This window comes from Diorhabda sublineata, chromosome 9 (genome assembly GCF_026230105.1).
Source record: "Diorhabda sublineata isolate icDioSubl1.1 chromosome 9, icDioSubl1.1, whole genome shotgun sequence".
Lineage (NCBI taxonomy): Eukaryota > Metazoa > Arthropoda > Insecta > Coleoptera > Chrysomelidae > Diorhabda > Diorhabda sublineata.
This window is the reverse complement of record NC_079482.1, coordinates 5,677,246-5,700,902: the sequence shown is the minus strand read 5'-3', so window position 1 is coordinate 5,700,902 and position 23,657 is coordinate 5,677,246. Positions and strand designations below refer to the sequence as shown.

The 23,657-nt window shown below is 33.1% G+C and overlaps 1 protein-coding gene across 2 annotated transcripts in view; it reads right to left on the bottom strand.

Moving 5' to 3' along the window:
- The window catches only part of LOC130448657 (frizzled-2), a 427,377-nt gene that overhangs the window by 281,605 nt on the left and 122,115 nt on the right, over positions 1-23,657 (bottom strand). For both annotated transcript variants that reach the window (XM_056786115.1, XM_056786116.1), the window contains exon 2: positions 21,934-21,972. The gene's annotated coding sequence lies outside the window, so the exon portion shown is untranslated. The remainder of the gene's footprint in view (positions 1-21,933; positions 21,973-23,657) is intronic.

Below are 23,657 nucleotides of genomic sequence, written 5' to 3'. Positions count from 1 at the left end.
TAAACAACATTCCTGGCTACGGAATATAAGAGACTGGTGTGGCATTCAGGTTGCATATGGTAAGATTTCATACAAATATAAGTGAAAAATGAAAAAAATTGTTTTCCCTCCCTTTTATTGAATACGGGATTATAAAAATGTGACTATGTGACAAGGACGGCGAGAGGAGTTCAAAAGTCCTAACATTCGTGTGACGTAATTTATTGATGGCTCCTTAGCTGTGTCGTTAAAATTTCAATTATTTTCCTCACTACCACGGCTGCTTTAACCTTTGGTTTCCAATAATATCCTAACGAGACACGAACTTCATGTTTATCCCACTCCATATTACGAGGATATATTGAAAAATCTTAGCCTACTATGGAACCAAACAAAATTTAATATCAAAATATTTTATTACTCAACATATTCTCCTCTTGATTGGATATATTTATTACAGCGAACCTGCAACGTCTCTAGACCTTTAAAAAAATGTTTCTTCTTGTTCTGCAAACCAAACCTCCACAGCTTTTATTACCTCCTCGTTGGCAGAAAATTTACGACCTTTTAAACTTTTCAGCTGAAGAAAGAGATGATAGTCGGACGGAGCCAAATCTGGTGAATAAGGGAGGTGTTCTAGTAATTCAAACCCCAAATCACGAATTTTTTGCATGGCAACATGAGATTTGTGTGCAGGGGCGTTGTCCTGCAAAAACAAAACACCTTTGGGTAGCTTTCCGCGTCTTTTCTCTATAATTTTTTCCCGTAGAGTGTTCAGTAATGTCGAATGGTAATCTCCAGTTATTATTTTACCTTTATCCAAAAAATAAATCATGATTACTGCATGGCAATCTCAAAAAACAGAAGCAAGAACTTTTCCAGTAGATTTTTAGGCACGAAACTTAGGTCTTGGAGAAGAACCAGAGTGTCGCCATTCCATCGATTGTTGCTTTGTTTCTAGATCGTAGAAATGTACCTCAAGTCTCATCCATAGTAACAATTTGGTTTAAGAAGTCTACATCGTTTTCAAATCGAGCACAGATCGAACGCGATGTTTCTACCCTTGCACGCTTTTGGTCAACATTCAAACATTTGGAGATCCATTTTGCAGCAATTTTTCTTATGTCCAAATTGACGTGAACTATATGATGACGCGTTCGTATGAAATATTCAGTGCTTCATATATCCGTTTTAGCCCAATTAGACGGTCTGATAAAATCATGTCGATATTTTCGGGGACTGACACAGAAACTGTCATCGGTCATCATCTTCAATGGAAAATTTACCTCTTTTGAAGCTTGCAGTCCAATTTTTCACGGTCGCATACGAAGGACATTGATCACCAAGGGTATTAAGCATATCTTGGTAAATCTGCTTACCTCTTAACCCTTTTAAATAAAGGTACTTAATGATGGCTCGAAACTCGATTTTCACAATTTCGGTCGACATCTTTTTTCATTTAATCCATTCCGTAACTTTGGTTTAATTCTTTGACGTCAAACTTTACACTTACACTTGTAATAAGTTATTGTTCGTTGCTATGGTAACGCAATATTTTGTTTATGCTTGGAACTAGTCTAGGCTAAGTAGATATCAATACATCCTCGTAGAAAAACTTACATCGTCGTAAATAAGTAAAGAATAATTGGAAGAAAGTAAAGCAATTCTATTCTTCAGATAATTACAGATTAGTCTCTTAGGTCATGTTTAAATGGAGGCGTAGGAAGTTTCCCAAATGAAAATCAACATTAGTTATGAGACACCCTCTGTAGTTGGATATATCTTGTTTTTAGAAAGAGTGAAGTTTTATTTCATTTTTTGATTCGTAATTCACAAATTTCATGTCGATTTATATCGATATTTTGTAATAAAACAGACAACCACTCAAAATAGCATCTTATATAATAAACATTTTATATCGATGTATAACTAAGCAGAGTCAATTTAAACACTGTCTATCGTCTAGTCACCTACTTAAGTGATTATATTATGAAGAAATAGGCTAAAATGAAATAGCTAGAATCCCAAAGAAGGAAACCATGATGAGTTTGTGTTGGCTTCCGTTAAGTAGGTAGATTTTTCTCCGGCCATTTGGCTTATTTCAGCGTGATAACATCGTCAAGACGACAGTTACTAAGTGAGCATATCATCAGAAATTAAGATAAATTAGATACACTTTTTGGAAATGGTTCTGGGGCGCATAGACGGCGATGAACTCATTTTTTATGTTATTTTTTTCTTATAAACGTGTTCAAATTATGCAGCATATTTCACTGTTACTAACAAAATAAATGTGAGAACTGTCAAATAAAATGAAATTCAAAGGAAATAATGAGCTTTACAGTACTTACCTATTTATAATATTAATTATGTGTGTCTTGTTCAACTGAAAACCATTCAAAATCATTTTTCGTGTCTGAAAAATGTTATTTGGAAATCAATTAATATGTTGAATTTGTAGCGGCTTGTTAAAATAACAGCTACAAATAATTTAACTATTATAGGAGCCCTGTCGCGTTTTAAATTTTATGTTCAAAAATATATCTACCAAGTATTATGCCAAAAATACCATATGTATGGAATAAATTCAATTCTAGCGTTATTATGTACGATATGAAACAGGTCGATTTTTATTCTTAAATCGACAATTTACAGTACCTAAATATTTTCCTCTCCAGCACCTCCTCTGAATTATAAGCACTTCTTCGGAAATTTTAAATGAAAAGACGGTATTGTGGCACCTTGTTGGAAAGGGATTTTAGTCCTCTGCTCAGCTATATAAAGTTTTTTAAATATGGTGCAATCATAACTGAAAAAATTAATTTTTAAGATGTAAGAATTTTGATAATGTCTATCGCAAAACTAGAGAATATATTTTCCAATTTTCCATTTATTGACAATAACCGACGTGATTATGGAATTCTCGTACAATTTATATGACATCAGGGGTTATTTTGTTAATATCTTCCGTTACCCTAACTTTTAAATCATCGATATTGACGGGTCTATTAAAATAAACTTCATATTTTAAATAACCCCATAAGAATTAATCCAGAGGAGTCAAATAGGGTGATCTAGCCGGCCATTCTATCGTTTCACTTCTTTCAATCCACCTATTGGGTAACACCTCGTTTGAATAATTTCTGAATGTACGTGCGAAATGCGATGGTGCTCTTTCTTGTTGATAGTAAATTGATCCATCTACCTCATTTGGATAATAAACATCAAGAAAAAGTCTTTGTAATATAGGCACTAAGAAGTTGATCAAAAAATCTAGATAAATCTCACCCACTAACTATGCCCTTAAAAAAAGGATATCAAATAAAATTCACTAAAAATAATGTTAAGTTTACAAAAGGAGAAGAAGAAGTCCTGAAAGGCATAGAAAATAATGGGCTGTACAGAAAAAAAGAAACACAAAATAATGAAGAAATGTCATTATCTCAATAAAAGTAAAACCAGAAGAATAAAAGATTTGCACACCTAAGTATAGAAAATTTGACAAAGCAACAGGGAATATACAAACATGTACAGAATCTTAAACAAGTAAGAAAACATCCCACACCACTTGAATACAGAAGCCTAGGACAATAAAAGGTGTTTTCTAACATTTTCTATTATCATTTTACTGGAACACAAAAGCGAAGTGTCAGACTTAACAATAGAATACATGAAAATGGTTGAAGCTAAATATGAAACAAAAGTTCATTAGTATAGATTAGCATACTCTCCACAAATTAATGGAACAGCGGATAGACTCAACCGCACTTTATTAGATAAAGCCAGATCCCTGACTATTGAGTCAGAACAAGATAAACAAACATGGGATGAAGCTCTTCGAATGGTAGCATATCTACACAACAGATCAATCATTAAATTGTAGTCATTATAAAAATGGGAAGGTTAACAACCGAAAATAAATAATCTAAGTGTATTTGGTTCAGATACCTATGCCAAAATCTACAAAAAACCTCAAAATTAGACAAGAGAAATAAAAAACTTCGGATGATAGGATATGGGAAATTTTATGAAGAATATAAAAATAAAATGATAGCTCTGATATTGAAAGATGATGGAAATCAAGGTTATGAAGAAAGCAGAAGTCAAAAGCAATATGAAAGTAACGTGAAGAAAAGCCATGATGAGAAAAATTATGCTGGAAACAAAGAACAAGAGACAAAAAGTCAGAAATGATGTTGAAGACAACAAGGAACAAGAAATAAGGAAATCAAAAAGAAAAAATTCTACCCCATTGTCATTTTGCAACAAAAACAATGATAATTCATCATGAAGCTTAGACAATTTTGACAGAATTTTACCTAGTCGGGATTGCTAGGCCGTGACCGTGACCGTTCAACCATCTCTGCATTATCAAGCGTTCCTTTCAGGTTTCCATTCAAACCTTTGATATAAAGAGCTTCTCGGTGCAGTGCGTCCACTTAACAGAAGGAACGACTGCCCTCACTCTGGCAATCAAACCTAAGTAGACCTCAGACATAGCATACGTACCATCAGTCGTCATTCCAACACACTTGTCCATTTTATTTCATTATCTGTAATAAGAGCTAATAATTTTATTGCTTAAGATACCAGCCCAAACGTTTTAGGATATTGAGTGTGAGCCTCATACATCCAGTAAAGATTTTCTCTACTCCAATATCTACAGTTCTATTTTTTAACCGTTCAGTTTAAATGAAATGTTGAAATTGTCAATTTAAGAATAAAAACCGACCTGTTTTTACATAGTACTTAATAACGCTAAATTTAACTTTCACAATCATTAACTAAACTTCCCCTGTAATTTTGATAACGGCAGAACTCTCGTGGGCATTGTACTTTTCACTTTTTGTCAATCTTATGCTGTGAATCCAAGTCATAATTCTTTAAGCCTGGTTTCCATTTTCCCCGGTGATTTTGCAGTGAATATGCGTTTATCCTTTTCCATTTTAAGTCTTTATGTACTGCTCAAGACCTATTCTAACAATGGAATACTGTTGTCCTCAAACTATTTTGACGTATAACACCTAGTAACGTCTTGCTGAAATATATAATCTCTCTCCTTTGATTTTGATTCATCGTGAATAATAAATATCGCTTAAGAATTGTTATATATTTATCGGTATTAATAATGTAATCTATAACTTTTGGAACCAAACAATCTGGATTTTTCTAGATTCGTAATCCTTTCACACAAGATTCTGTTATCTGCTATCTATCGGATTTACAAATGAGACTCTTATTCCTATGTATTTTATTCCACTTAATTCCTATGGCTTCAAGCCCATTTCAATATGTTTATTAATGTTAAAGAGAATAAAGATTTTTCTTTGGACTGGAGAAAACTCGTAGTAATCTCAATTGTCCATAACTAGCACGCCTATTTTGTTTCATTATATGTTTAAAAGCTTTTTTGATGTTATCAGTGAGTTAGCAGTATAATATTATGTTTATTACTTTCTTCGTTTTAACTTGTTAATCACGTTTTCGTCCATGTAACCTTAGGTAACTGTGGTTGATTTGTCCCCCTTCCGAGCTGTATTATCACCACCCTCACACAAATTATTGCTTATAATCAACAAGCTAAATTACCCATATAACAATCAGAATCTTTCAGTTTGGTTTGCTGGGTGGTTCATATATGAACCCGAGCGTAGGTGGTATTGAGCAAACAATTCATGAGCCGCACAATTTCAGCCAGATGGGTGCCAAAACTTCTGAAGTTTGAGCAGTAATTCACCCTTCAAAGTTTGCACGCGTCACCTGCAGCGGTAGGAAAATTTATTAAAGTCGAAGGCGCGCCAGTTAAAAAAAAAGTTACACTGTTAGCGGGGAAGGTGTTGCATACCGTGTTTTGGAAGTAATTCCCGTTGATTTTTTCACTGAACAGCAAACTGTGAACACGCAGTATTATAATAACCTCCTAAAAACACAGTGAAGCCAGTCTTCAGATTAAAAAACGCGTAGTACGATATTGCTGCAAGACAACGCCAAGCCACATGCAGTTTGGCTTACGATGGAAATGTTGAACGAATTGGGTTGGGAAATACTGGAATACTCCTGGAATGCGGAGGTGGAATCCTTCGGTGTGAATGGTTATGTGACAAGCCGAGAGATTTTTACGAAAATGGCATCCGAAAGCTTCCGGTGAGGTGGCAAAAGTATTTAGTAGAGATCGAGACTATCCATTTTAAGTTTGTAGCTTAATAATAATATTTTTTATAGCAAAATACCTGTTTATATTTAAATCAACGTAACAGACAAATAAGTTATGTAAACTTTTATATGGCGAATTTATCATTGTAATTGAAAGCTAAAGAGTTTGATGGGTCATGAGATGGTCGCAATAGGTATACTGACTATAAAAGCTCCTTTAGTGTAAAACTCTCGTTTTTTTTTGGTAAATGGCCTACAAACTTCACTTTACTAGCCAAAAGATACATTAACAATGAATCAATTGAAGTTTGGACATATCATTCATACATTCCTCGATTAAATAAAGGTATTTAACATTTTTAAGTGAAATTTCAGTATTGTTTTTCGTTCTAGTTTAAATTGAGTGAGTTGGAATTTCTTAGGTTAGTTCATATTACTATTTTTTTCAACGTCCGTTATAATATTCACGTTTTTTTTTCATTCATTTGCATTCATAAAGAATGTAATTTCTGAATCGGTCAAAAAGTACCGTAGCGGTTAATTTTTTCACGCTTTTGCGTTAAAAAAAGTGCCGTGGGCTGTGAACGCTTTCTTTCTCATGTCAATTCGTTTCTTCGATAAACTGTCATATTCGTTCAAGAAAATCCGTTTTGTGTCTAGTTAAAAGGTGTGTAGTATTATTATTAGTGATGGAGAGTCTTCTTCTTTTAATGCATATCCATTAATGGATGTTCGCGACCTCTAGAGGTATGGATCAATGTCTGAATATCTTGTATACCCGTCCACTGTCTCACGTTCCGCAACCATGACATCCTCTTCCGTCCCATTCCTCTCTTGCCTGCAATCTTACCCTCGACTATCAGCTGAAGGAATTGATATTTATGGCCTCGCATTATATGGCCAAGGTATGCAATCTTTCGTTTCTTCACGATGTTAAAGATGGATGATGGAGAGTAATAGTGAAGAAAGTTTAAACTGCAAAACCAGAAGATGTTGAATCGGCAACTGCAGCGACTATGAATCTTCTCCCTGAAGAATCCAGGAGACAGAATTTAAAGGAATAAAATTCTTTCATGAAGTGGCGTACAAAAAAGGTATAAACAGCTTCAAAGAGCGAGTTTCACTAGCTTAATTTGAAACTAAATCCAAAATGTGGAAGTCTTCAGCATTTTGGTCGACTTATTCAAAACTAAAAGGCACCCTAATGGTTTATAACGACGTAGACATCAGTAAATACTCAAAAAAAGATCATATACGTTGGTCTGAGCTTCTGTATTTTATACTTAGCAAATTGGTGACACATTCTTTGTTTTTATTTCCATCTCACTGCCACGGAGATCACTTTTCCGATCTTCTTTCTTTTTGCTGATACTACTCTTGTCAATAATAGAAACTTTATCTGACCCAAAAAATAGTTATGTACTTAACTGACGTTCTCGGCAAAAAATGAATAATAGAAACAACATTGTCAAGACAAATTTTTCAAAAAAAAAAACAAAAGGAGATACGAGGTTATGAAATTAAAAGCTTTAATGATAACTGAGACACAAAGGAATGAAATTATTCTAATCAATAAAACAAAATATACAGAAAATAATGTGTATTTCGTAAATAAACAGAAAAAAACGGGTTAGATTGCGTTAAGTTAGGTTCTATGTTAAATTAGTGAACAAAGGGATTATAAAATTAATCAAATTAATAATGCTCACAGTTGTACTTTTAATATTACTATTACAAAATAGGTTTACGAACGTAGAAAATTTTCTGTATGAAACTCGTGAGTAAATTAACATTTTTCCCACTCGTAGGAATTGCCGCAAACCGTTCTAATACTGAAAAAATATAACTTCACTCACTTGTTGAATAATCAACTATTCTACAGTTCGAACTTGATATTTTTATTAACATATATCATTGGGTTTTAATATGGGAAGCAATTATATCGGAAATAAATCTGTAAAACTATAAATTAAATCAGTCTTTCAAGAAAAATTGCGTTTAATTCCTAATAAGTAGATAGCAAACCAGCTAAATAAATGCATATTTCATCTTGGTTTTTCTAAAAATAAAACTGTCAGTATCATCCTGTTCATTTCACATAATTTATTAGTTTTTACTACTTGGTATTCATTGTCGCCGATAATTTATCGTTTTGTTTATCCAACACCATCATATGTCGAAAACAGACAATATGTGTCTGCTTTTTCAATTAGATATCAATTTTAATATAAGTTTATTCGAAGATTCTCGTATTTTAATGACCTAACACAACTGATTTATTGGTGATGTATATGTCAACGGTTTTTATAATTATAGTTAATAGCTTTGTTCTGTACTATCGCTATCGATAAATTTAAAAATGAAAATCAGACTAAAAAGGAAAATTTCGTAATACCTATGTACTTTAATATCATTTATCTACCTAAAGTTTTAACACACTTATATTAGCTTCACCTGCATGTAGGTGTGTTTGTTAGTCTTTGAACTTTTGACTAAGAACAAGTGGCTTATTTAATGAAAGTTTCGTTCGACAGAGGATTCGAACCTCCGATCTCTGTGTTGGAAATTAAGCACTTCGACCAATCTATCACGTTACGGCTTGATATAAATTTCGACGAGATGTACGTATATAAGCAACAAAGTCATTATACGAGGGAGGTATCAATTAAAAAACTAAAAAGTGTCAAATTGATATAGTTTAGAAAACTGAAAAACACGCTTTAGCATAAGAGTGAGTAAAAAATTCTAGTATAGTTTTTTTATATTTCTCGCGTATCGAACGCCCTACGCTTTATTTACAATGATACTAGTATTTTTCATTTATAATTGTTTTCAGTTTATTTTTAAAATTATTTTCTACTTTTTAGTTTGATGTGCTTTAGAAGCGTGTTTTTTAGTTTTCCTAAACTATATTTATTTGCTAAAGTCTTTTCAATGAATGTAGTATAGGTAATTATAGTATTCCTCAAACTAATGCTTCAATTAGACTATTACCAAAGCTGATACTCAAACGGTTTGGTTTGAAACGTATGAATTGAAGTTTACACATGATAAGTTATTATTCTATTAAATAGGTCACATAAAAGGTCACAATTATCATTTGTTGTGTTTGGGATTGGTTAAAACATTATTCTTTGTAATTCTTATTAATTGTGTACATAGTAAACGCATTTCATAAGTTAGTAAAGAACGGGACTGGTCTTGGTGTCTTGGTTTTGGTTTTTGTGCAAGAGCAATATCAGCTTTAGGTCCACAAAACTAAGGAAGAGTAGTGAAAGCCTTAAGGCCGCTTGACATAATGCTGTAAACAGTAAAGGTAAACAAATTCCTTACCTCAAATTTTTACTAATATTTTGTACATAGTTTAACAATATAAATAACGAAGCTAACTTTTACAAAAGTCGGCTGATCTGTTATGCCAAAAGTAATTAGATTGCAATTTGCATGCAATAAAACCGGCACAAAACCGATAATGTCAAGATCTTGCATTAAATAATCAGATGCAGATGAACTTCATCTGCGCATGCTTTTGATCAAGAAATATTGCGTCTTGCATTGTATTGCACGTTGTATTGCATCATGTCAAGCGGCCTTTATGCAATACCAAAATTTACCGTTGCAAGACTTGCGGTAGACCAAGACAGAGCATGCGAAAATTTTGCGGTTTTTTGGTTTTTTTTTATTTGAGTGCCATATAAGAAGCATCAGACAGATCGAAAGTTAATTGATTTATAATTAGCGCACACAATGACTGAGTTATTGAAACAATAAATAGAATAAACTAATTGATTGTTTATAAAGCACTAACATATATCTCTAACCATCTCAATCCTCTCCATTATATTGTCTCGTTATCTGCTCTAATCAGTTCTGTTATTTTAATTTTTACATTTACTCATGTTGATGCGGTAAGAGCTTTGAAACCAAAAGAATATTTCACGTCATAGTGAACTATACATCCACCTTTGTGTCAGGAAAAAAAAGTATTTAAAAAGGCATAGTTCTAGAGCCTATGGTTTCTTCTGAATTTAACTCCCGCCGTCAGACAGATCTTATAGGCTTCTAAGCCTTGACAAACCAATGGACCATGCATACCATGACAAAGATACCCCATTCAAAGTGGTTATTAATGACCGCCAATCATTAGTCAATCTTAAGTAAGCTCGAAATTTATCTTTCTGGTACACAGACGGTTTGAATCTAGCGCAAGTTGCTGGACTGGGCATTTCTGGACCAAAATGCAAGCTCTGTATACTTCCAGGAACATCAATCACCAGTTTTTAGGTAGATTTGCTAGCAATAAACAAATGTATAAGGATATTTGGATAGAAACCTCTCTAAAAAGCACATCTACATTCTCTCAGATAGCCCAGCGACCTTGAAGGTCCTTAAAGATATTAGGTGCATGTATAAGCTAGTGTGGAAGTGTATAGCACTAGCTAACAAAAGCAGGGTATGCCAGGAAATGAGGAGGCACACAGCCTTTTCAAAAAAAGGAGCAATGTCCTGGAGTGGAGCCCTACTGTGGCCTCACAAGATCCGCATCAATTACGAACTGAACGAGTGGCTAAATAATCAGATAGAGTCTTATTGGAGAAGCATTCCATGCCTTAAGAATCCGGAAGATTTAAAACCATATCAGCTAAGAAGTCTGAGGAACTCCTTATGAAGACCAAAAACGATGTGAACTGTGAAATACCACCTTAAGACGATGACAGAGGACGAAAGCTGCAGATTCTGCAAGAAGGCCATAGAAATAACAGAGCGTCTACTCTGCGAAAGTCCTGTCCATTTTGCTAAAAGGCATAAGAATCTTTAAGGAGTAGTACTAACACCTTGGGAAGTGGAAGCAGAATAAGATGTAGATTCTTGTACAAAATATCTTCTAGGTATAGGTGCATAGATGCTATAAAGCTGAAAGGACTCCCCAAAACAATTTACAACAATCTATAAATTTTTTTTCTCAGCCAGATAGAGAATACAAATTTATTATTGTGTACTAAGATTGTCTCACAAAATTTTTATTGACAAATCTGTCGCGCTAGAAAGAGCTGACTAATTTCATTCGTAGTTTATTAGAATTTAATATAATATCAATTTATTGAAGGAAGTAATAAAGCAGTAGATTACATACTGAAATGAGAAATACAATTTATGGTGGATTAACTTTACTTTCAATTCGACTTACATATACTATTGTCAAGGTTTTTATTCGGCTATACTTACTCAAAGTCGTCTACAAGAGATCGGAAGTTACACGTCGTTTACGTATCTTATTACACCAAATTCACATTGGATAATGTAACCAAAAACCCTCTAACTTTTGATCTGACAGCACCTCAAGATAGTGTTTAAAAATATCATAAAGTGACACACCCAACGATAAAGTGATATTAAATTTGTCGTAAAAAAAAGTTTGTGGATCAGGTTCCACTTGTAATAAATAGTTTAGATGATATGTTTTGACGAAACATTAATATATTTTGGGACAGGGGCGGCTGGAGCGTAAGGGAGTGCTCTCAAAACAAATTTAAACAAAATAATAATAATAATAATCTAAACTCGTGATTCCCAAAGTGGTCCTGGGGCCCACGGGAGACTCAGCAGCGGTCTACTCTGGACGTGACAAAAAAGGGGGTTTACAATCATAAGCGAGGGTCCATGAAAATTTACTTGGTTTCGACATTGAATAACTAAAATGTTGGCTTGACTTCTCCTATTAATATAGGTAGATAATATTTTGCGAAGCTCAGTGACTATTGTGAAAATTTGCATTTTCCATACTCAGTATAACGCGTCGATTCTTGCCGTTGCCTCGCCGGCCGCGGTGGTGTATGTCCTTGCACTTTTGCAAGAACTTGTTTGATCCTGACCAATATAAATACGTATGCCAAGAATAAACGTTACTCATTTTTTTTCGGAATATCATGAAGAAAAGTGAATTGATATTATGTTGGGCAGTGATGGATTTTTTTTCCAGACTTTCAAAATGAAAAGTGAATCGATATTAGAGATTGCCAGTGTCGAAAAAGTATATGGATCGTAAATCCATTTGATGAAATGGAAGTGGATAATGAGGAGCTAAAAGTGACGTTTAAAAGAGGATAACACAAAATTTTTAGTTGCAGTTAAAAATATTTGAAAAATATTCTGCACTGTGGGGAAACGTGCCGAAGCTTCTGATAGCGTTTCCCTCGACATATCTCAACAAAAAAAGCTAGGGAAGATTTGCAGTTATTCCTCACAAAACTCGAGCCAAATATTCATAATTTTTTGTCAATCCATCAACTACATGTTTCTTATTAAATTTATTTTTTTTTAATTACATTACGTTATAAGTATTAGATTATATTACAACCATTATAACAATAATAATCAATAGTGTATTCATTTTCATTTTTGAATAAATATTATCACATAAATAACCCCAACGACCCAAGCAATTAGTTGTAACATTTTGTTTTTTCAAAAACTGTTAATTCGTCGTTGAAACTCAGCCACCACGTTTCCATAGATAGACCTAATCTTTACTTTTTTCACTACCCATTTGGAAATGGGTAGTAATGTAGCTGCAGAGGGTCCACTGGAAAATTTTGAAAATGGTCTATGAAACGAAGAAGTTCGGAAACCAATTATCTAAACTAATATATCATTCATTATTTACTTGTATGGATAAATCTTGTACGTTATTGGGCGTCAGCGATCTAGAACACCCAAATTTGAAAATAAGAAGACATAAATACTTCAAGCTCTTTGTAATGTTGCAATTTGAGACTTCAAACCTTCTAGAAGACCTAAAATTTTGTATCACGAGCCGACATAAATATTACCAGCCTAGGATAAGTGATAAAAGTTTATTTTTCTACGTTTGTTATTAACGTTTTTTTTGTCATTCATTTGCATTTATAAACAATGTAATTTCTGAATCGGTCAAAAAGTGTGAAAAAAAGTGCCGTGACGTGTCATTTATACAAGTACCAATAGTAATATAACTTCCTAACCTCAAATTGATAATGGTCACAGTTGTACTTTCAAAATTACTATTACAAAATAAAAATGGATGAGAGTTTTGTCGAATTTTTCTAGATCTATGGACGTAGAAAAATTTTTGTATGGAACTCGTGATTAAAGTAACTTTTTTTCATTCATAAGAATTGCCGCAATCCGTCCTACTTCTGAAAAAAGTATTACTTCACTCACTTGTTGCACAAATAACTATTAAACTTAAAGATAAAGCAGAATTAAGTTGTTTCAGGCCCCCTCAAAAAAATAATAAAATCACTGGTTATAATAATGTCTTCAATTCTAGTAAAGATAATAATCTCAGTATCTTATTGCAAGAAAATACCATAAACACTTCCCTTTCGGTAATAAAATTCAGTAATAAAATCCTTATTAGACAAGTATTTGCTAGAGAGAATTCACCCCTTGTTTAATGGTTAAGTATTGTAATCAAGATTTCAAATTATCGAAATGTGGTTAAATTGAATGATCAAAAGAGACGCAGGCGACGTCTAGTCGCCTCGAGGTCGTTATTCCGGGCTTAACTGCGAAATATGTGTAATTATTCATGTTTGTTAGCTTTTTATGGACTTTATTTACAAATTTGGGGCAGTTTCTAGTAATCAATTTGAATTTATCGCTTTCTATGGCTAATTTATAGTTGTTTTGAATATAAAAACGAATTAATATGAACACACATTTTTTCATACAATCACTGATGGAGCAATAAAAAAATTTTAATACAACATTCGTTTATTCAGTTTTATTTTCGCTGAAATAACAATGGCACCAGAACGCCGAATTCGTAGTGCCAAAAGGAACGGTTCGTCAACTGAAATGCTTGTTACCTTCACTAGAGCATTTCTTATCGACAAAGACAATAGCAACTTAGTGATTCACAGAACATAGAAAGGTTCTTGGAATGCAGTTTATCGAACAATAAAAAGCTTAGTAGTTTTTCCATACCAATATCAGTTGGTGTTATTTCTAGCTTGGACTTCAGTGATATCAAGAACGCCAAACACGAAGTGAATAGATATGCATCTACGAGTATAGTCCCAGAAGTACCTGGTCCAACATAGAAAACAGAAGAATTTTAGAAGCAGATATATATATATTTTCAACGTAATATCCTTTGATACCTTTTTTATAACATTATAAGTCAAGCTTCTTAAGCAATTAACTCTCAATATCACCTCTTCATTTTTGGAAAATCTTTGACTGCCGAGTCATTTTTCAAGTCTGGGAGCAGAAAATAATCGCTACATCTGGCGAATAGGGTGCATGAAGTATCAATTCAAACTTTCAACACTTTCTTCTAAGCCGATTGCGACTGTTTTTGCTTGATTTCTCCGCTCTAATGTTGCAATAAGTTCGCATAATACTTGTTGTTGATAGTTTTTGCTTTTTTATGAGAGTCAATGAAAATTATCCCTCGCGCATTCCCAAAAACCGACGCAATGACCTTGCCTGCAGATTGAATGGTGTTTGCCTTTTTTGGAGCCGGTTTTTCCTTTTAAGTCCAGTATTTTGATTGCTCTCTTGTTTCGGGCGTGAATTGACGGACCCACGTTTCACCCATTGTTATTTCTGTGATACCTTGCCAAAGATTCGATGGAAAAAACTTCACGACGCTGCTTTTGTTCCATTGTGAGCATCGCGGCACCCATCTGGCGTTTAATATGCACATTTTTTGAAATGACTACTATATCTGCTAGCTTGCGCAATTCCAATTGACGATCATCCAGTATCGCTTGGTGAATTTTCTTCAACATTTCTGGAGTCGTCACATCTTCGTCACGTCTTCATAGATCGTTTAAACTACCTAATATTTAACTGTTGATAAGTGCAGTCTCAATCAGAATAGAATCTAATGCAGCTAATTTATATTGGTTGAGCTAACGCCTTTCAAATAAAAGTATCACATAATGATGACCAATTTTTTCCATGTTTACAAATTCACTGCAAACGCTCACAATTGATGGCTGCCAAAGAAATACTCATCAACGTAATATCTTCGAACTTGAAGTATATGCTGCATAGATTGTGTAATATTTAGCCAAATAGAGCCCGACCAATCTAGGATTATTTCTACCAAATTTAAATTCATCTAGGCGTTGGTCAAAATCCTCAACTAGTTCATAAACATGCGTGTGATACAATCAGTAAGAGGTTAAAAAATTTAAAACGTCCTCCTCAAACTGTGATGAGTTTTCTACATGACATTTAGTCTAGTCAACAAGTTCAAAAACATAAAATAGAGAGATAAAGGCATTCGATTCGAAATCACCTCTAGAATAATGTTTTTGAAAGATTTTGGTGCAGCTAAAAATTTGATAAAAATATGGTATTTAGTCTTTAATTGATAACTAGAAAAATATCAATATCAAGTCCGTAATTTATGATTTTGATATGACGTTGAGAATAGTCGTTAAAGAAACTTCTTTAAATAAAATATTTTTTTTTAAATCATAAAATGTCATTTTAAAAATTTGAAAAAATTCTAGTATCTTCTAACCACTTGAAAAAAGTTGAGCACCGTTGGAAATTAAAAGTTTCATCACCATTTTTCAAAACATTATTCGATTCTTAACTAACATTTTTTCCCTGATCTCCGTTGGTATATATAATTAAGAAAGAAATTGTTAGCTTACAATTAAATAACAGTTGTAATTTTCTACGTGCACCAAAATCCTTCGAAAACGTTTTTCTAGAGGTGATATTAATCACTTGATTATGAGTATTAGGAGATGTATAAGAAATCATGGAGCTCAATCCAATGTATCAAAAAATGTTAAGCTTATATGTATGTCAAATATTATCGAAGTATAATAATTTTCAATTTATATTCCCATAAGTGGATTTTGAACATCAAAAAATAATATTCACAATATCTCGTTTGTAAACATTAAATTTCAATTGTGAAGAATAAGAATATCGTTTTAAAAAACTGTCTATGAAAATTTTGACAGTTTCCAATTACTCCAATCTGTCGTATACAAATTTTTGTTTGTTTCTAAAAGAAAACATGAGAATTCAATGCATTTTAAAATCCTTTAAAGAACGAGCTGTAGTCTTCGACGTGGCACATTTCATCTCGAGATTGTATTGACGGCACCGAAAAATGAGAAAATATTGGCTCACAATTTTGTAGATGCATGTATGACATATTTCTTACGCATCAAAATGTTTTCAAACAGAGACAACAACAACGCCTCCTGAAAATTCCTATTTGTGGTAATGGATTACATCGCGTCTCATACGAAAATACTCAACTCGGTAAGAAATATCAGTTCCTTTTCAGGACCGTTCTTCGGAATAAATAGGTTCTTGTATAAAATATTTTGATATACTAAATTTGATCAAAAAAATATTGAGTAACACAAAATATGGCTCTTTATCAAGAAATTAACATTTTTGGATTTGGATAATAAGGACAAAGAAATGCTTAAATCTGTTTAAGGTGATAGTGTAGAAGACTGATAATCAAATTTGTACTGAGACTTATAACTGGTCAACAAAAACTAGTGCGTCAATTTGTATAATTGATTGTTTATGAGGTTGCAATAAAAAATCAAAGTACTAAATAGAGAGCCAGCGCCTCATCCTTACAAATGCCTTTCAATTAAAGTCAATCATGGTCATTGTTTTCGTTTATAAGTAGGGTTTCTAGTTAAGTTTTAAAATATGGCAACACTTATGTGAATATGTCAAATCTGAAATTGCCATCAACATTTTTAAGTAAAAGTACTCAGAAGGTGTTGTCATACGAGTGCTATTTATGTTGTTTACTGATACTTGTACCATTCATCTTGGTTTCTGCCTTTCTATGACTTTCTACGTGGATTAAACCAACAGCAGTGAGCCGTTAAACCCGCTTCGACTTTTGATGATAAAGCACCGTCTCGAGTCACCATGTTTCGCTGATTTTCCGAAAACAAAGGCACTTCGCTACAGGATGAATTTTCTGAATGTCTTCCAAAATCAGCGATTGTACCAGAAAACATCGATGCTGTGCGTTAACTGCGTTAACTGATATTGAAATGAAATTAAGACATACTTGGGCATTAATTCCGCTGGCATATATTCAATACTGCATGAACATTTAGCTGTCAAAAATCTTTGTCCACTTAAGATACCGCATAATTTGACAATCGCTCAAAAAAAAGTCCGTGTCGATTGATGGTCGATCAAAAACCTCGATAAGATCGTGATAGGCAACGAATCATGGATGTATGCATATGAACCCCAAATTTATCAACTGTTTATCGACTGTAGGGGTGTTTCAAGACGAGCCAAATTTTACAACATGTTCGCTTGTTTTATAACTGAACATATCGCCACTAATCCATTAAAGCAACGTATAACGGTCAAATCTCAATGGTACACCAGTATTTGTTTGCCAGAAGTGTTCGAGAAAGTCAGGAAAACCAATCGCAGAAGATGAATCATTCTCCACCACGACAATTCGAGCTCTCCCACATCTGGTCGAACAAAATCGTTTGTGAACAGTCATCATCATCATTCAGCATTATCTCGTCCACTGCTGAACATAGGCCTCCTCCAAATGCTTCCAGGTTTCTCTGCTCTGAACGGTCCATCTCGTATCCATCTCGTAGGGGGTCTTCCTCGATTTCTTCTGTCTGTTCTCGGTCTCCAATCCAGAATTCTTTTTGTCCATCGGTTATCTTGTATCCTTGCAACATGTCCTGCCCACCGCCATTTTTGTCTCAGTATTTGGTCTATGATATCTTTAACTTTAGATCATCTGCACAATTCGTCATTCTAACAGTCTAAACATCAAATTGATGGGTCATTCGCGGTACTGTCCTTGTTTGGCACTCCATGGTTTCTTTTTATTTCCTCAGATCAAATATAAATTTTTCTACATCTGAAAAAGCGGTTGATGCGTTCAAATCACATATTTTGGACGAACCTCAATCGGATTGATCCTAATGGAAAATATTTTAATAAACAATAAAGCCATAACCAATTATAAATATTTGTTTTTGTTTGTCAAAATAATTCATTTTAATCACGTATAAAATAATGTCTAATTAAGTACATGTTACTTCAGTTTCGAATTCATACAATTAAAGAACAAATATAGCCATGAAAAATGTTTTTGGTAGGCATAATCTCAAGTCTTCAGGGGTCAAAACTTTTCCGGATAAAAATTTTAATACCAAAATTTTACACTAATAGGGAAGAACTTACAATAAGTTTAGAAAAAAGTTATTGCATATTAGTAGGAACCAGTTAACAAATCAATGAATGAAAATATTATTTAAAATAATATTCAGTGGCTGCGCCGGACCTGTATAGAACTCCAGAAACTACCACATCCCACGAAGCATCGCTCTCGTACAAGCTGCATACCAATTATTGCTTTAACCAGGGATCTGGAAGCGCAACTTTGATTTCAATGCAAAAGCTTGCGAGAGAAATTTTTCATTCTTTTCGAATTCTTTTTTCTTCGTCAAATAACGCTTATAGGAACCCACTTTAAAACCTATTGGTAAAAGTGCGCTTTGAATTTCCTGATCATCTGTGTGGGGCGCGCCCTTTTTATGGGTCTATTCATGTGTGAATCATTTTATGGATTTTATTACATTTCCATTTTTATTGATATTTAATTCAAACGACAAAAAATAAATGGAATAGCGATAAATTGTATGCTTATCACGTGATTTACCGCGAAAACAATGTACAATAAAGAAATTGAAAATATTTTTAATCTATAAGTAGCCGATTTTGATATTTTAATTCGTTTTCTAGGTATTGGTACTTATTACTCTATTTCTAACGAAGTAGTTTGCATTTAAAAAGTCAAAATACTTCCCAAAACGCAGTCAGTGGCAAGATGTACAGGTCTGGACTTAAGATTTAAGTGTTTTCGATAGCCATGGCGCGGCGCTGCTGCATAAAGATGTTAGACATGGACGTGGATAGGGCACGGTTACATCTAAGGCGACTGTGGGGTATGGCAGAGATAAAAATTTTGACAGCATATTCACAAGTTTTTTATTGGTACTTATTTAACTATTTTTATATAATTACATTACATATTAACTACACTTATTTATAAAAATACATTATTTGTAGAAATAATGATAACTATTATTTATACGTTAACACAATTTGACACCATCTCATGATTACAACGCTGATCTAGCGGCCCAAGAGTGAGGTACTTTAGCGCCTGTGAAATGAACCCCCGTTTCTTGTTTGTAAGACCGTTCCCGTTATTAAATTATATAAACAGGATCAGTAGCTCAAAACTGAAGTCATCCGCATTATTCCAAAATTAACATAAGTGCAAAATGGACGTGCTAATAACAACGAGTTGATAATTTTATGGAATAATACAAAACACGAACAACTTGTCTAATAACGGTCAAAAAGCTGGGTTTTTAACGTAAGTTCATTTCTTTTCGTCTTGTTCTACTTAAAAACTAGAATTTATGGTATTAATTATTATCATAATGATCACTCAATTATATATAGAGACAGATTATTGATTCAATTTCGTTTTAACTGCAATAATCACGACTAAAAAATTAGAGCTTCAAGGTCTTGGCAGAATGGAGTAGCCAGACACTTGGTACAAGCCTGGAACGTAATATCCAGACAATTGAATATCTTTGAGTATTCTATCAACCGATGAATTAGCAGAAGCTGTCAAAATTTTACTAATTCTTTGATTCAGAGTGTACATAATAGACATAGAAGCCTCTTACTCATATTATTTTATCAACGATTACTTTTTCTGTAGTAAACTCTTGTTGCATTGAATTCAATGTTATTTTAGTTGCTTAAGCGACATTTTTAACATAATGTTCATATTCAACAAAATAGCTACTATAAAAAATTGGAATGAAGGAATTTGAGAAGTTTGAAATGAAGGAACTTCAACAATTTATGAGCACTGTATATTCAATAATTATAATAAAGTATGTAAAAGCCTAGTTGAATGAATTGCTTATTACGACAGTTGTAGATATTCATGAGAAAACTCGAAGCACGTCGGATTTAAATTATTAACAGCCATTCAATTTGATACAGATAATAATAAAGATAGAGAGAGAGCTAAATATAGGAACTTTAATGAGCCGAAACTGCTGATAAAGAGAGAAATAACATCGGTATACTACTCCTATCTCTCCTTCTCCTATCTATCCTATCTCTCTATTTTAATTGGATCGCATGGACGCCGTATTTCAAGTGGAGCGACATGCAAAGATGGAGAATGACATGTATTGATCCTACTAACGAGTAGATAGAGACAGAAAGTGGTAAGCTGATGTTCTTTCTTTCTCTTCCAATAGTACAAGTTCACTTACATGTCACTCCCTCTATCTTTAATATTAATTCTATGCTCGTTCCCCTTCGGACTACTTCAATTTTATAAATGAGTAATGAAGGCTTCTTTATTAAAAAATTTTATCGTTTTTAGTTTATTGTAATGATTCAAGTAGAATAAAATCAAAATCCGTGATAATAGAAAATCGCTATAATACAATAAAAATTGTAACAAAATGTAAAACACTTGAAATAATGTCAATGAAGTAGATGTTCACTATGAATCTCTTACATAAAACCTTATTTAGTATTCCCTTGACATAAACCCATAAAAAGACATCTAGTGATATAAGATCAGGTGATTGCGTTGACCATTATACACATTCTTCTCATCCCTCAATCAATCGATTGGGGAATATTGTATGGAAGAACCGTCGGACATTGCGAAACCGTACCTCATCTAGAACTTTTGAGTTTCCTGGATCAGGATATAAATTTGTCAATGTTGGAATGATATAATTTCAAAGTAATTCCAAATAATCGCTATTCAAATTGCCCTCAATTGAAAAGGGACCAATGAAATGGTTTCCAACAGTTTCGTTACAAACATCAACCTTTTGAGTGTCTAGTGAAGATCTTTCGTTGACCAGTAGCAGAAATTAAATAAGTTCTATCAAAATCTACTTCCATGAGCTGATTTGGTATCACTTTATAAGGATATATTATATTTTATCCCATAAGGTTTAGAATTTTATGGTATGTGTATTATTTTTATATTTATAAAAACCGTGGACGAATTCTCGACGTACAATGTGTTACTATGTACCCATAGCTTAAAAAAAGCTCGTAGATATAAATAATAAATATCAAATAGTGTCCTACATTCATCCTAGAAAAAAATACAAAGTAGATACTTCAATATAAAAAAAGACTACTGAAAATTATTGACCTATATAAGATGTTCTTTCTTCAGTTCAGGAAAAAAGAGTAGTGATTTCGAATACCCAAAATGACTGGCCTAGAAACCCAAACAACGAATGTGCATTCGGTGAAAACTGCAAAGAAAAACAGTTCCGGAAGACCTCCTTTTGTGCAGCGTAATGTTGACAACTTTCATCTCGAATTTCTACGTGAAAAACCAAAAAAAAATGATCTCTTGGGGATTACTACCTTTTAAAATATTTCTATTTGAATATGCGAGACAATCGCATATACTGTTTCAATATAAACGCGTAACTTTAAGGTGCTAGGAGTTTTTGCTGATTGGGAACTGTTTGTTGTGACTTCGATATTTAGTTGTTGAGCTTTTTTTAGCTTTTTCATTTTAATATTAGTTTCTGTATTTTATCTAATAGTTGAAACAATCAATTTTTAGGTTCAAATAGTTATAAGTTTAATCAAAGTTAGTTTACAGCTATATAAGGTCATAAATCGAAAACTATATTACAAATAGATCTAATAGTAGCTATATAATAAGTGGAGAGAAAGAATACTCACTTAATTAATCCAAAACAGGAGTTGTTTTGATGAAAAGATCTGTAAAGAAAAAGAATATTCAATTTTCAAAAACAGTTACACTTGACAATTGCTAGTATGAATTTATTTTTAACACCTTTTAGTAGGTACCTTGATTGAAGTCGTTCTTATTCGATTAAAATTTGATGAGAAAGTGACTTTTTGATCGTATTACGTAGAAAGAACATTTTTATACAGGATTGGTCACAAAACCATGCAATTATGTCCTTGCAGCCAGCGTCTAATTCGGGGAGGGTCTAGCTGAAACCCCAAGCCCCGAGCACGTAGGGGCTCCGCAAAATTACTAATTGAATCATTTATTTTAGAAGCAATATTGGATCTACAGCAAAATTTGCTTTTTCCAAAAACTGTTTGGAAATGCAAATAAAATGATTGAATTTGTGTAATTCAATCCATACACTAATTTTTTACTGTATATAATAATTTTATACTCTAAATAATAATAAATTCCATATTACATGCTTTAAAAATGTAAATGATGAATATTTTTCAAGTAAGTACCCTTTTTGGAATTAAAAAAAGAAGTGCAAAGATATCGCAATCATTTTATTTTTACATCCTGTACCTTAATCTACTTTTCTACATAACTTTCGTGAATATTGAGGCACTTGTCATAACGTGGCACCAGTTTTTGAATACCCTCCTCATAAAATTCTGCCGCCTGACTTGTTAACCACTGTATCACAACTGTTTTGACTTCGTTATCGTCTTGAAGACGCTGACCGCGCAGGTGTTTCTTCAAGTGCAGGAACAAATGGTAGTCGCTGGGCGCCAGATCAGGACTGTAGGGAGGATGATCTAGAGTTTTCAATTGAAAAGATTTGATGAGATCTTTGGTCCGATTAGCAACATGTGGACGGGCATTGTCATGCATCAAAACGATACTTTGCACTCACCCATTTCCTTACCATTCCATCACTCATAATGTTTTGTATTCGTTTATTCGTATATTCGAATGATCTACAAGTCGAGTTATTTTGTGAATTAAAGCAATTCATTCCTATTTTCAAACTTCAATCAATATAATTGAAAATATGATGGAAGCTTTTCCGAATATATATATATATATATATATATATATATATATATATATACATTCGGAAAAGTGCATGTGCAAGCTGCACGCAAATATTACGTTTATGAAAGTTGCTTTTTATAAAAATAAAGTTATCAAAACAAATGACATGAATCTGATAATCTCACAAATTGTATGCGATGTAAATCCATTAACTTGTATGAAAGGAAAATGCACTGAATGTGAAGCAAAGAAACTCAATCTAAAATCAGATCTATCAGATGTGATGTTTGAAAACTTGATAAAAATAATTCCAAGTCCTAAAGAAGTCAAAAGAGGAAAGCGTGTTTATTACGAATCTGATAAACCAATAGAAGTATATGAAAAGTAGAATAAGGGAAAAGAGAAAATTAGTCTGATTTTACGTGATCCAAAGAATACTTCTACCAAGACATAATATATTACGTATCATTATAAGAGAAGCATTAGGTTTTGTTGTCGTTTTAAAAACACTAAAAATGTTCAAAAATTAAGTTCTAATGTTGGCTTATTAATATCTACCACTCTGTCACAATTTTGTCTCTCTTGTAAATAAACGTCAATGTAGCATATGATTCTATTTATTGAAAACATATATACTAAAATAACGTATTATATTATATTAAATATT